This window comes from Coturnix japonica, chromosome 1, assembly GCF_001577835.2.
Source record: "Coturnix japonica isolate 7356 chromosome 1, Coturnix japonica 2.1, whole genome shotgun sequence".
NCBI classification, from domain to species: domain Eukaryota; kingdom Metazoa; phylum Chordata; class Aves; order Galliformes; family Phasianidae; genus Coturnix; species Coturnix japonica.
Genome location: NC_029516.1, coordinates 72,490,282 through 72,504,601, shown reverse-complemented (window position 1 = coordinate 72,504,601; position 14,320 = coordinate 72,490,282). Strand labels below are relative to the sequence as shown.

Below are 14,320 nucleotides of genomic sequence, written 5' to 3'. Positions count from 1 at the left end.
AAAGAAAAAAGCATTTCAAGTTCCTCCTACAATCCATACAAGAGGCTTGGGAAGAGCCTTTAGGATTGGCACAGGGTTCAAGGACATGGCCAGGGCAGACGAGGGAACAGAGCCCGGACTGGAGGGGATCAAGCATAAGAGATTAGAAGTCTTCACGACTACCAAGCTCTGAGCTTGAGAAGTGCTGTGGCAGCTCCTCCAAAGAAAAGCAAATTCTGTGCATTTAGACCAGGCATTTATCTGCACAATATTATTTGTTTCAGGGGTGCCAGTGAGGGATTGGAGCCCCAGCTGCTCTGCACTCTTTTGCTTCAAGGCTTATTGATGAGAGCTGTATGCAGATGATAGAGCTACTACTTTGGCTGTGCTTGACACCTCACTAAGCACAGCCTGGGATGTTAAAATTAAGCCAGTTGTTTAGGGTCCGAACACAAGTTTATCTAGAAGGACATAGCATTCAGAATTAAATACCCCAGCATTTCAGAAACCTTACTCCAGTGCCTTGTTTAGGAAAATGGGTAGGAAACCTTTGGTAATACTTCAGTGTGGGGAGGGACCTACTAATTAGTCTAACAGAAAGGAGTTTTTCCATTTGCCTCCTCTTCTGAAGTCTAGTACTGTGAAAGGCATTAAAGGACTTGTGCAGGATTGTTCTTAAGTTTTATACATATAACATTTTAGGTTATGTCCCAGTAAAAGATTAAAGATGGCAGACTGTAGTAGTTTGGTAAGGAACATTTCCTTAGAAACCAGATTTTGTTACTACAGAATGAGTCTGTCCCTTCCTATCACTGTCACAGGACTACCATATAATCAAACACCTTTTTGGTCATGAAAAGAGCAGAAATAGGAAGCTATAGAAGTACTAAGGACAAAACTGATAGGATTTTTCAGAGCTTGGTAGAACATCGGAATACTTAAGTGATAAGGAAGAGGTGTTGCAGCACAGGGATTAGAAGCGTGAGTAGATGCAGGCATGAAGAATCTAGGACAATCTAGTAATGGGTTTTGCTCACTTCATTTGCCACCCAGATCTCTGATCACATCGTGCTTCTTACTTGAATTGAGTCAGATTTCCCCCTCTTCACTATTCTCTCACCCCAGATGGATTTGCCCAAGCATGGCCTACTCTACTGTTACAGCAACTGCTGCCTCTGCCATTTACCTGTCCAGAGGACCTAGTCTTGTGGCAGCTTCCTCTAACACTGTAGTACATCAGTGTCATACCTAATTACCATTCTCAGAGGAGTGAGCCCATTAACAAGCTGCACCGAAACCAGATCTGCATACTAATTAGGGAGCTGCCTTGGAGGATATTAATTAGGGGTGACACTTTCAGGGTAAGCTCTACTTTCCTTCTTCATAACCTATTTGAGACGTGTCTGGGAAATATGACTACAGTGCAAACAGAGACAAGATGGAGCATTACACAAACCACCTGTTGGTGCATCAGAAAATAACACAAATTTAGAGTAATATTCATTTTAGCACAAACTTCTGTCTCAAGGAAGATTCTAGAAAGCTCCGAAACAGATTCTTCTCACATCATTCCTAATCTAGAAAAATGCAAGGAAGCTTTTTCCTTCATCCCTGCATAGGGAATTCCTCCTGCTCTTTTCATTTACAATCCCCTTGGACTTTAATAAAGGCCTCAGAAGTCCCACAGCCTAATCAGATTTTCTTGCCTTGGCTCTGACACAGCTGCTCCTTGAGTTCCTGCTTCTGTTAACCACCATGAGGCTTGTGCAGCCTCATACCGCCCTGAGCACTATTTTCACTGCCTCAGCCCCAATCTCATCTCCTACAGCATCAACCTGTAGCTAAAGCAGCCATGGACAGCCAGTGGAAGAACAAGTATACAACACTTGCAGCTCAAACTAGAAGACGATTTTATAACACTCTGTTGAATTCATTAAGACTGGAGATGGGTGAACAAGCAGCAGGAGTGAGAGAACTCCTCAGCAAGACATACTCTATTTTAGAAATGCGTGCCACTCCTTCAGTGCACAGCTTCATATATTGTGTTTGTGTACAATTCAAGCATCTGTCAACGCATCAGTATGCAAATAATTTCACCTGCCACTAAGTGGCTGCCACCTCACTCCCCATATTGTGAATGCATCCCATGCTGGTGCCTCACAAAATGGAGGAACAAGCAGTACAACTGCTAGACCAGAACATGTCTGCAAGCCATGCAACACAGGGTCCCAACTCCAGCTGTGAGCAGCATGAGAAGCTGCAGAGGAGAGCATGCCATTATGCAATTAACAGCCTATCAACAGAGGAAGTTCCCTCCTGAATACCATCAGTCATTAACTGGCTGATACACAACAGTTTGTACCCCTTTTGCAATTTTACATCACTTAATGTAATTGTGAATGTTCTCACTGGCTGTTCCTATATCCCCCCATTTCTGAGTTCTGCTGAGCTCATCAGGCAGCAGCGAGTATGACAGGTTGGCAACACAGTGAGATGTACCCTTCCCCCTTCCTAGATACCACATGCATCCATCTCTAACCTCACCACTTTTCACCTTTAACACAAACTACTTCATACTCTTAAATGCTCATCCATATGCTTTACTTCAACTTCTTTCCTAAGAAGACATGTTCTAGATGCTCATCTGTAAGGCAGACTTTAAAACATCAGCATCAGAAACAGCAAAAACAAGTGAGTAAAATAGGCAGCCCAGATTTCTTCTCTACATGCAAAAAAGCTAGATTCTTTTTCTGTCATTTCCTGTTCGCAATCACTTACTCCAAACCCTTTGATTTCCATTACTGAAATCAAACTGCACAGACAGCTTTTTAGATCAGCAGTTGAAAAAGCCAACAAAACAATGCTCTTTTTGTTATTTTCCCATCAGGATAAGTTCACTTACCTGCAGCAGACAAAGGAAAAGCACAGGTACTCCACGAGAAGATGAAGTGGGGTGCTAAACCACACACCTCCGAAGACATAGCACAATCCTCTGGAATCCAGAAAAAAAGCCAAGGTTGGAAGCAGGAACAGATTCTGCTCACAGTTTAGTGAGCAGAAGCAGGTCCAAGCAAGGAGACCATTCACCAGGACAGAACTACCAACTCTAAACAGTGTCAGATATATACATTGGCAACTAAAAGTAGCTCCTGGACCAATGGTGAGGGTGAGTGGCCACCTGAGGCTGATTGAGTTAATTAAACCACACAGGTGACACAACTCTGCAAACGAGCATGGAGCTCCATCTGTGTGTAAACCTCAGCAGCAGACAGCAAACCTTGTGGTGCTGAGCACTGTAAGGTATCAGTAGGCCAAGCAAGTTGGTCTGATGTTATAAATTCCTGTAAGACTTAATGGACTGAAGCAAGTTAAAGTAACAGATATTAGGGAAGATTAGTTGCTGTTGCTATCTTGCTCCAGTTCTCCAAATACCCTGTGTACCACTGTAGCTAAAGTTTCTCAGGGAGTATGTAAAATGCCAGTTTATTATTATTTGGTTTTTGTTTTTTGTTTGTTCTCCACTTGCCATGGATAAAACCATACATTTTATTACAGCAGGGTTTGGGGCTTGTATCTTAAGATCTACCATACTCTAAGGAGAGGTGAGTGGGGGAACAGCCTGTGGATGCAGCCATTTCTGCTGCATTTATCCCATGAGTGCAGGGAAGTGATGTGTTCAAAGGTACGTTGCCAGTCTCTGCTCCCAGAATCATCTGTATGCTAGGGATGATTTCCCCAGTGTTTTTTTGTTTTGTTTTGTTTTTCAATCCAGTGCTGGTGAATCATTTCCCTGCTAGAAGTGAGGTATCCAAGTATCTTCTAAACATGATTTGGAAGAGCATAGTTTCTGCCTTTGGATGATGCCAGATGGCATCAAATGATTAGTAGGTTTAATATAAGAAGCTTCCCAGAGGATGAAACTCCTAGATCTCACAAGAGGGTCTTCACCATCCCTCTGTTCATTCCCTTCCCAAACTTCACATTACCGTAGCTGAGCCCCTGCTGCACAACTTCACCCTCTGCTATTTTATCAATATGCCCTGAACATTTTTCAGGAACAAAGGAGAAAGCATTTCCAGCAAATGCTTTTAATGTCACTTTGTTTGCCAAGAGATGCTGCCTCCTGCTTTGGTTATCATTAAGAGAAAGCATCTTTGCTTAAACAGGAAAACAAGTGGTGATTTCTCCCCAAGTTGTTCAGATCTCTAGCTAAGCAGCTTTTGCACTTGCTGGCAAAGAGACATGGCTTGTGCTAAATAGAAGTCAATATTTGGAATCTATTTTCTAAGACATACCCCTTTGTAAGCGACTCCTCACCTCTTCAGATAAAGCCTGTTGTCAGACATCTGCTTCTCTTCTTTCAGATGAGATCAGATTGCTTGTGTGACTGGCACATTTGGGCTGCCATCCATGTGAACGTGCTGTGCTCCTTGCCCACCCCTTGCGCCTAGGCTCCACCTATGAACATACTATGACCTCATAATTCAGCTCAGTAATTCTGGATCTATTTCAGCTGAGAGGTACTGAGGGAAAGCACAGCTCCCTTCACAAGAAGTTCACAGTAGGTAACCAGTGTACTGAATAACTTTCCCAACAGTGTTCATTTCTGTATGGCAGTAGAAACATGGCTGAAATAACAGAACCTCTCCACTGCTCATTCTGAATGTCTCAGCTTTTGTTTCTTCACCTTTTACCGGCTCCTTCTCCTTGCACCCATCTCTTTTGTTCATATCTAGGCCAAAGTGATTGCTTTGCTATAGCAAATATAGCTATATAGCATAAGCTTAATATAATATTAAGCTTAATATAAGCTATACAGCATAGCTTAGCCAGTGAAAGAATGGCTTGGACCGAGAGTAGGCCTCTGCTTGCCTTTATTCCTCCTCCATCATCTACATGGCCAAAAGCTTTAGCAGGACACAAATGTCATGGCTGATCTACTCCCCACTAACTTTTCTGTTCCTTCTCCCTGTTAGGGAAGGGTGGAACCTGGTTCCACCACTTCTGGTGAATTGCTTTCACCTGTGCTCCCAGGGCTGGCTGTGTCCCTTCACCAGGTGCTCAATCATTGGTTCAGGCCATGACTTAGCAATTTTCGCATATGGTTTCGTTTATTGAGAGTTAATGTCCTGGTTCCTTGTCGACAACAAAGAATCAGAGGGAGGTGAACTTGTTCAGCAATGTAATTGCACCCCAGTTCAAGATCTAGCTGTCCTCTTTTCCTCTGAGACCTCTACTCATCTCTCTTATGTTTGCACATACATGCAGATCTTCAAGCACTTCATAGGATATGAAACCATTGCTGTCTCAGTTTACAGTGACTGTAAGCACTGCAACAAGTGACTGACCACCAAGATCACCCAGTGGTTTGGAGGGGTAATAAGCTATAGTCATAGGAGACCATCAACACAGAGTGCTAGCTACTCCACTGGATTGCCTCTCTTTTAGAAGGAGGGAAAAAAAAACAGTCCACCAAATATGAGGTTTCACAGCTCGTCAAAAAAGCCCAGAGATGAATGAGGCTCAGTGCAAAGCACCAGTGCTGTAGAGATTCAGAGAAGAGCGGTAAACATGATTAAAGGGCTGGGGAAATTTATTCCCGGGGAGGAAAAGTGAGCTAAATATGTATAGCTGCCTAGCTATGCCCAGAGGAGCATACTTAACCCACTACAAGTATTGGATGGAAGAATAATTGTCCTGAGAGGCATAGAGGTCTTACAGCTATGAAGAATAGGGTGAAATTAAAAGGGTGGAGATGCAGCCTCTGATGGGCACACTCGATAATGGAGACACTGACCTGTCTCCCAGTGGAAAGCCTGTTGCTTCACTCATGCAGAGCTGTCTGGGAGACAATCCTTCTCCAGTACTGCAGTGGACTCTGGAGGTTTTTCCAGCCTCATTTACTTGGTATGTGCAGACTAACAGAGGTTTACCTGTCTCCGTATCTTGTCGCTAAGGGTCAGATGGGTTTTTGTTTTATAAATTCTGGTGACAGCCTAAGGGATACCTGGAGAATCTGTATCTAACCAAACATCTGCCTTCAGAAACACAAAGCCACCGTGATAATAGACAACGCCTCCAGCCCTTTGCTCTAGAGGAAGAGCCATTGTTCCTTTTGTCAGAAAGCTGCGGGACCAAAATCTAGCATTTCTTATCAGTAAGGAAATATTGCAGATGGTGTAAAAACGTCCTGGCCACAGGGCTCAGGGTGATGCTATCTGTAAGCAGGGAAAAATATAGCCGTTATGAGAAGAGGGCATGTCGGCCTGTCAATGTACAAAAGAGGCTCAGTGAGCAAGGTTTAGCTCGCTCCAGTACTTTGCAAGTCACCTTCTACTGCTGAATGCATCCAAAACAAATGGTCCGGGCTCAACAAATGGTGCTCACAGGAACTAGGTGCACTACTCGCACCTACCTCACCTACCGAGTAACCTTCAGGTATTTTGAATGAACAATGCTGGATTCTGCTGCCTTCTGTGTTTTAACACACAGTGAGACCCATGTCACAAGACATTCAAGGCTTGAGAACAGGTGCTGTGATCAGGAGGGGCAGAATATGACTGTGAATGCACACAGGTATTATAAATCAGGGTTTGATTAGGCAGCAGGAGTGAAGAGCAGTACTTACAAGCAACTTCTAGACACTTACTGGGATCAGCTTTTCTTGGGAGAACACTGCCTCTGCCTGAAATAACTGTGGGGCTAAGACAGCTGTACAAGGTAGAGATGACCAACCCAGTCTATTCAGGAGACCAGTGAAGCTGACTATTAAGAGTCTGCAGATAGCTTTGCACAAAAGATGTTCCCATTCTACGTAGAACCAGCCTAATGTCTCCTTGTCTTTATCTCCTGTCTGTCACATATCAGGAAAAAACATTATTGGATTTCTGGGTAATAATGTGAGGTTTTGTGGCTCTCTTTGTGTGGGTTCAATGGCATATCCATAATCACAGACATCAAGGTTTAGTGCCATATTGTCTTCCAGTGGCAGCCAAGAAGACATTATTGCTTGGTTAGATCTGCTGAGATCCTCCTGTCAACACCCCCTTCCTCATTTCAAGCTCAGCTTTAATAACAGGTCATTGCTAACCCCATTCAGATAGCTAAAACAAGCTGCAGGGTGCAGAGAGAAAAACCCCTCAGGAGGCAGGTATGAAAAGCATCTTGCCTCAGGCAGAGACCCTGTGCCAAAAGTTGGAGTCTGTACACCCTTCGTCTGGCACAGCCTAGCTAGGAAAGTGTGTGTGATCTGCACCTCCATGTAACAGCATCAAGAAAACACGACCCATGCTTTCATGAACATTAGGAACAGGGGCTGGTCTGATGTAACAGCCTTTGGCAAACTACTTGCTTTCTTCCTTCCCTTCTTCACTATTTTTTTTTCTTAGAGTGCAGGAAAGCCAGCCCACCTGGTTTGCAAAACCTGTCACCAGGTCTTTAAGCCTGAGGAACAAGCTTTACCTTGTCGAATGTCAGCAGCACATGTTTCTGGGAGACTGAAGGGCAGGTGGTAGTGCCTTATAAATCATCTAAATATGCCTGGGGTGATAAATGCCTGCTGTATTTTGCATAACATCTGGGACAGCACAGGAGAGACCTTGGGGGCTGGGAGTGAACATTTCTGAATGTTATGAAATGACAAAGACAGAGATGGTGTCACCATATGGTCAAAGAAGCAATCAGAGACACCCAGTTCACCTCCTCTGAGGGGAAAAGCAACTAGTGACATGGGAAAGCACTGCAAAGAGTATTTTTTCTGCTTGGTTTTGTCAGGTTTTGACAGCATAAGAATTGCATGGTCTTTACCAGGCTGAAAGGACAGGGGGAGGGTGAAAGAGGAGAAGGAAATGTGTGCCTTTCAGATGGGCTGGTTGCTTAATTTTTCTGGGGTTAAAAAGAGAAAGATCGGGAACAGCAGTAACCAGAACAAGGAAAAGGACTTCCAGGAGTGACTACAACACTAATAAGGACCAATACAAAGATGGTTTCGAGAACTGCTCTGAAAACCAATTTGAATCCCTAACACAGCTTTAACATTTTAACAAACTTTGTAGTTTATCCAAACTATCTTGAACCATTTCAGGGAGAAAAAATAAAATAAATAAAATAAAATAAATAAAATAAAATAAAATAAAATAAATCCTATAATATGAAATACAGAGAACATTTCTTGTTTCAACACTCTTTGCTTCCAGCTCTCCCCCTAATATGTAACTCCCACCAGAAGTGGGAGAGAGCCCAGTAGATTGTATGTTCAACAGGTATTTGAGAGTATTATTCAGCACAGCTCTAGGGAGTACTGAACTAATTCTCACGTCACACTAGGTATGATTAGATCATTCTTCTTGTCCAAGAAGATTCTTCTTGTCCAGTGCTCCCACCCATGTGCAAAGTTCATTGAATCTCAAGCACACCTGGTACCACAAAGAAACAAGATATGGAGGAACCTCAGGACATCACTTGGCTCACCCCTTGCTTTGAGATAAGATGAACTAGAACTAAACCATGCCCGAAAAATGCAAGCTAATCTGTTCTTAAAATGCTTTCGAATGATGGAGTCTCCATGCTCTCCTCAGGCAATCCACTGTAGTTCTCCACTACCAAGGCCTTTATTTCTAACTCAAATCCTGCTGTAATTTAAGTCCATTATTTCCTGTCCTATCCACCATGAGTGAGGAGAAAAGTTTATAGTCTTTTTCCTTGCAGCAGTCTTTTATATACTAGAAGACTGTTCACACCTTCCCCCTTCAGCCTCCTTTTCTGTAGGCTAATTAACCCCAATTAATTCAATCTTTTTTCATGGGTCATATTTGCCAGAACGCTGATTACACTCATTACTGTTCTCTGGGCTCTCTCTTCCTGTTCCTGCTTCCTTTAAGCATCATGCTGTGGAACAAAAAAGAAAGATAGATAGAAAGAAAACATGAAAAAATAAGAAAGGAGAGGAAAAAAAGGACATACTCACATATTAGCTAAAACAGGTTTTTGGGTTCACTGCATTTCTACTGATTGTAAGTCTCCAATACGTTTTCATGGGATTATTTAAGCTTCTTTTCTATTAGTGTTTGGTTGCTTCCCAAAGACATTCACAGTAATCATAGAATCATAGATTTGCTCAGGTTGTAAAAGACCTTAAGGATCATCAAATCCAACCACAACCTAACCGTTCTACCCTAACTCTAACTACCCTCTGCTAAATCACGTCCCTGAGCACATCCAAATGGTTTTTAAACACATCCAGGGATGGTGACTCAGTGCAGTAGCCTATGCTGCCTGCTTAGGCCCTGTTCCTTGCAGGTGGATTTCCCCATGGCTTTGCAGTGCTACACACCGGATAGTAGGTAGTGCAGAAGGTGTGAATGATTGCAGTGTCTGAATGTGTGTGTTATTACTCAGAATTCTTTTCATCACCAGGCAAGATTTAAGGATAAAAGAATATGTTTGCTTAAAGAAAACAGACTTGCAATAGTGAAAGCAGGTCATAAAAAGATAGAATGATGTTATTAATATCACACTGAACCTAAGAATTCTCCATGGTGGCGGCAGCATAGTTTTCTCCAGTCCCTGTCTCTCTTCATAAGTCAGAATTGGAAGAGCAACATTTGCAAGATGGTTAGTTCTGGAAAAGCTGCTTTGCTCTGCCTTGTAATGCTTTAAAATCACTGTGCATTTGGAAATGTATTTGTAGCCCAGTGTTGTAGTTGAGTGATGACCAAGTTCCAGAAGGCAGATCCACTTCCAGTTATGACAAAGCTAAGCCAGTTTCTGCTGCTGCAATGGAGTGGTACTGAGAACATTCAGTTGCCTACATCAGAGTAGAAGCATTAAGCTGGGCCTACTCTATGCTACTTCAGCATAGAAAAGCAGGCACTTCAGGCTGCTGATAAGCATTTGGGTAGATGAGTATATATTTCCTGGAGAAATTGGCTGCAAATGTTACCATTCACTGGGCAAAAACTGGCTGGATGGTCAGGCCCAAGGGATTGTTGTGAATGGAGCTATACCTGGTTGGATGCCAGGTGCTCCCTAATGCTTAGTATTGGGTTGAGTTCTGTTTAGTATTTTTATCAGTGATGTTGATGAGGGAAGGGATTGAGTGCATCCACAGAAGGATAATGAGTTGCTTTTTAGGCCCTATCCAGCCTAAATAATTCTATGATTCAATAGCAAAGGGCACCCATAGAAGGGACAAGCTGGTCCTAGTATGGGACAACATAGTGTTGGACAGCATCTAGATGACTGTCAAAAAGGGGATGATTAAAAACACCTCCACCTGGACTTGAAAGTGTATTCACTCAAGGTGTAGTTAGGCTTTCCCAGAAGGACTTGTTAGTATTAGCACGATGTAAAGCGCTACAGAATTCTTCATAAAGGCATGCTGTGCCTAGCTGCGAGGCACTTCCAGGCAGATGAACATTTAGCGCCTCGAATATATAAATACCCTTGTTATATAACAAGGTTTGAGTTATGTTTTTTTACAGCCTTGGTAAAAATCGATCACAGCTCAGTCTTTTAGCGAGCATCATTGCAGAGGTGAAATGACTCTCTCAAACAGCTGCCAAACCTTCCCATGCATAAGCCTTAATATTCACCCTCTCTGTTCCTGCAGTCAGCAAGGAGGGCTTATCCAACAAAAGTTTCAAGGCTTCGCTTTTGCTCTCGAGAGCCCCGAGAGCACAGCTGGAATCCAACAGTCCTTTCCCAAGCACAAGCCCTTTGCTAGGCTCCCTGTGCGACAGGCGACATTAACACTTCTCCATGTAGCTGTTTATAAAGGAATGTTTTTTTTCCACAGGCTATTTGTTGACATATAGCTCCCACAGCTAATCCTAAAGTGCTTTCTAAAACCATAAACTGTATATGTTACAGAGATTAGGGCTGAACAAATATTTCACTATAAATCATTTATTCAATAAATTTCTTATGATTTTTTTTGTTCCCTTCTGTTTGTGAACTGTCTGCAAAATGAAAGCTGAATTCCCAAATTCATTCATTAGTCAAAATTGCCCACGAATTTCTTCTGCAGATAGTTTTCACCCTGCAGGCCATTTGTGGGCAGTTTGTTATGAATAGCCTCAATTCAATGCTTGGTTGGTTTAGCTGCAGCAGTCATGTGGACGTGTCTCTGTTCTGAATGAAAATTCACTTTCAAATATGGACTGACATTCACACTGAATTTCTCCCTGTTTTCTCATTCCTGATAGGAATCAGCCTCTCCAGTCCAACTGGAAAGGTTAGCTGTCCAAACCAGCACAATGAGCTAGAAAGGGAAGAAAGCAACCCACTGTATGAATTATTCTGTATTAAGGTTGGATAGAAATACTCTAAGTCAATGCTCTCACTAACACTTGACCGCTGAATAAACGAGAAGACGGCCACAGCTGTAGTGCAACATCTCTTGGGGTAGCACAAAGATATCTGTTCTGCTACAATGAAGAAAGATGGATGCCTCCTTCTTACTCACCATTCTCAACAATAAGCGGCATGGGTGAGTTCTGAGGAATACTCAGACCTAGTTCCCTCTTGTTAACCTGTTTCCCTGAGGGTTCATCCATCCAGGATGCTTCTAGGGTGTTTGTAAGCATCCCTCCCCTCTCTAGAGAAGAAAGTAGATATTGTAGAACATAATTCATCGTAAACACTAGTTTGAAGTTTGAGTTACCGTTGAACAAGCCTGCAGGCTTCTCTCGTCCTGTTATCTGTCTCCAGCAGATGTTCCTCGCATCAGATCGCTGTGTTGCAGTCCCTGGTGCTGCCAGCACTGCCAAATCCTGCTGCTACTCACACGGAGGCTCTGAACAGCCATTGAGCTGTGCCTGCTGATCCTTGCCCATCCCAGCTTCCCCATCAGCAGAAAGCAGGGTCAGTGACATCCAGGAAATCTCAGGTAAGCAACGACAGGGGCTATGTGTGGCTTTCAGCACTACTGGTGTGCCCTTTTAGGATCAGATTTCACTGGCTTGTGTAACATCACAGGGGCTTATTTTCTTATTTCTGAGGTTGTAGTTGCTCCATGTAGCCACCTCATGACATGGAAGTAAAGTATAATGGCCTTCCCAGTTGAGATTTCAGATAGAATCACTGGGAGAGAATGGTAAATTTCCCCAGTCGAAGAAAACATTGACTTCATTTTGAGAAACTTAAAGCCACAAGAAACTAAACAAAGTAGAAGGGAGAAGGAGGAAGGAGGAGAAAGGAAAAACAATTACCCGAAGTCAGTAAACAACTGCCAAACCTGAAAGCTTTTCATTTTGTGATGAAAAACATTTCTACTCATTCCTACAAAGAGCACACATTGGCTGTGAAAATATTTCAGAGGAATTTCATATGGACTTTATACCGACTTTATTTTCTTGACAGTTTTGATGGAGGTACGGTACAAAGTGAGTAACAGTGTTATATATATATCTCCAGAGTGCCATTTGAAAGGCATCTGCAGCCCTTGTATGAGAAAATCACAGTCATAGAACCTGCACAACGTACACATGACAACAGAACCATCTTTGGACCTATTTACCTCAAACTCTGCCCATGAAATCTGTTGAGCTTCCATCTATTCGAAACAGTGCTGCCCCTCCAGCACCGACTCAAAACATCTCCAGACCCTTTCTTCCCCAGGTCTCTGCCCTCTGTACGTTATTCAAAGCATTTCACCCTTACACAGACAGCTTATCTTTCACCCTCATCTTTGCAGCTGTGTCTTCCCTCAGCCCTTCACACAGCAGCTTTGCTGAAGCCTCCTGAGCTTCTAACTCTCAAACTTCCAATGGGTCCTACAGCCAAGGTTGCGTGTGTGGTTCCTTCTGTTCACCAAATCTCTCTCTTCACAAGAATTGGCTCTCCAGGATCTTATCTCAGAAGTCTCCAAGTGTTCCTCTGCTCCTCCAAATGCACGTGCTGAAACACATAGGAAGCTACAAAGGAACATATGATGTATCTGCTCGTTTGTCTCTCTGTCAGTCTTCTTCAGGAGAGTAGACTCTAAAGTCCTTGGAATAACCACTGTGGCCTTTTGCTATCTTTAAAAGTTCCTCCCACGTTTATCACGATAACAAACAAACAAAAAAGCAGCAAGGAGAAAAAATGAGCTTTGCTTCACATAGGACAGAAATGAAATCCTCCTTTGGTGTGCAGTAGCAGCAGCTGTTCAATGGGGAACAGCAGAGCTGCATCTCAGCAGGGAGGAATGAGAGGGAAAATCCCGGAGCTGCTTAAAACTACTTCAGTAGGAATTTATGGAGGTAAAGTAATTTGCTTTTCTATCCATAGAATTTAATTGAATTTCAGGGCATTTGGGTTTTTTGTTTTTTTTTTTTACTTGTTGGGACACCTTGAGAGTGGTGTGGGCCACTGCTTCCATTTTTAAGCAAGATTAGAACAAAACTACATGCAAGCAGCCAGTCCCTTCTTCATGAGAGAGCAGGAGGGTAATGGATTCCAGCCAAAACAACATTTGCCACTCACCCTCCTCCCTCCATTCCCACACAACCCATAGGAGTTTTCCTCTCTGAATACTGGCCCCAGAAGACATGAAGGTTGAACACAAGGTTGTATGAATGAAAAGTGCCAGGTCCTTCCCATGCTGCAAAGAAACCATTACCAGGCTACACCACTAGAATGGAAGGAAGAGAAAAAGAGGTGCATTGCTAGCAACTCATTTCATTTTCCCCTCCCTCACTCTCCTTCAGAGCGATGTAAAACTGTAAGAGTAGGGAGAGACTTAGCTTAAATTAGGTTTACAAATAGCCCAGTGAATAGGGAAATGAGATGCATATGCTGCATGTTAAAGTGTCACTGCCACGCAGCCCTCTGCGACTGGGATTTGGAAAGATGCCGGGTCCCGAAGATGAGGTGCAGCACTCTGTCAGTCAGGAGGAGGATGCTGGAAGCTTTCTGAGAGCGCAGTTTTCCAAGCGCTTGCTGCTGCTGCCCCCCGACGGCCCTGGCTGTTTTACATGCAGTCACGGTTAGGAAAAAAAGCAGTCTATTAAAAATGACGACTCTATGCTTTCTATTTATTCCCTGTCACTGAGATTTATTTTCTGTCCAAATAAGTTGTTGTTGTTGTTTTCCAAACCAAAGCCACTGCTGGCTCCATCTGGCAGCTGAACATCAAGCTCTTGTTTCAATGCCCTGCAATACAGAGATGTGCTGGTCGCTGAAGCTGCTACGTTTGCAGAACCAAAGACACACTGGAATAACACCACAACCAGCTTCTCTCTGACACTGGCTCCTGCCAGTACACCTCACACTCTGAATCTAGGAACAATCCCCTTTGCAGACATACAACTTACTTATCTCCACAGCCTATCTGAGCTCCCTGCTATGCTTGCTTGGCTAT

At 43.2% G+C, this 14,320-nt stretch overlaps 1 long non-coding RNA gene across 3 annotated transcripts in view; it reads right to left on the bottom strand.

The window, feature by feature from the left end:
• Positions 1-4,382, bottom strand: part of LOC107320377 — a 75,393-nt gene extending 71,011 nt beyond the window's left edge. For 2 of the 3 annotated variants that reach the window (XR_001558232.2, XR_004308909.1), the window contains exons 1-2: positions 4,297-4,382; positions 2,882-2,971 (exon numbers count right to left, since the gene is read on the bottom strand). This is a non-coding gene — a long non-coding RNA (uncharacterized LOC107320377). Of the gene's footprint in view, positions 1-2,881; positions 2,972-4,274 lie in introns of all 3 variants that reach the window. The other variant, XR_004308908.1, reaches the window with a different exon arrangement.
• Between the last annotated feature and the right edge of the window lie 9,938 nt (positions 4,383-14,320).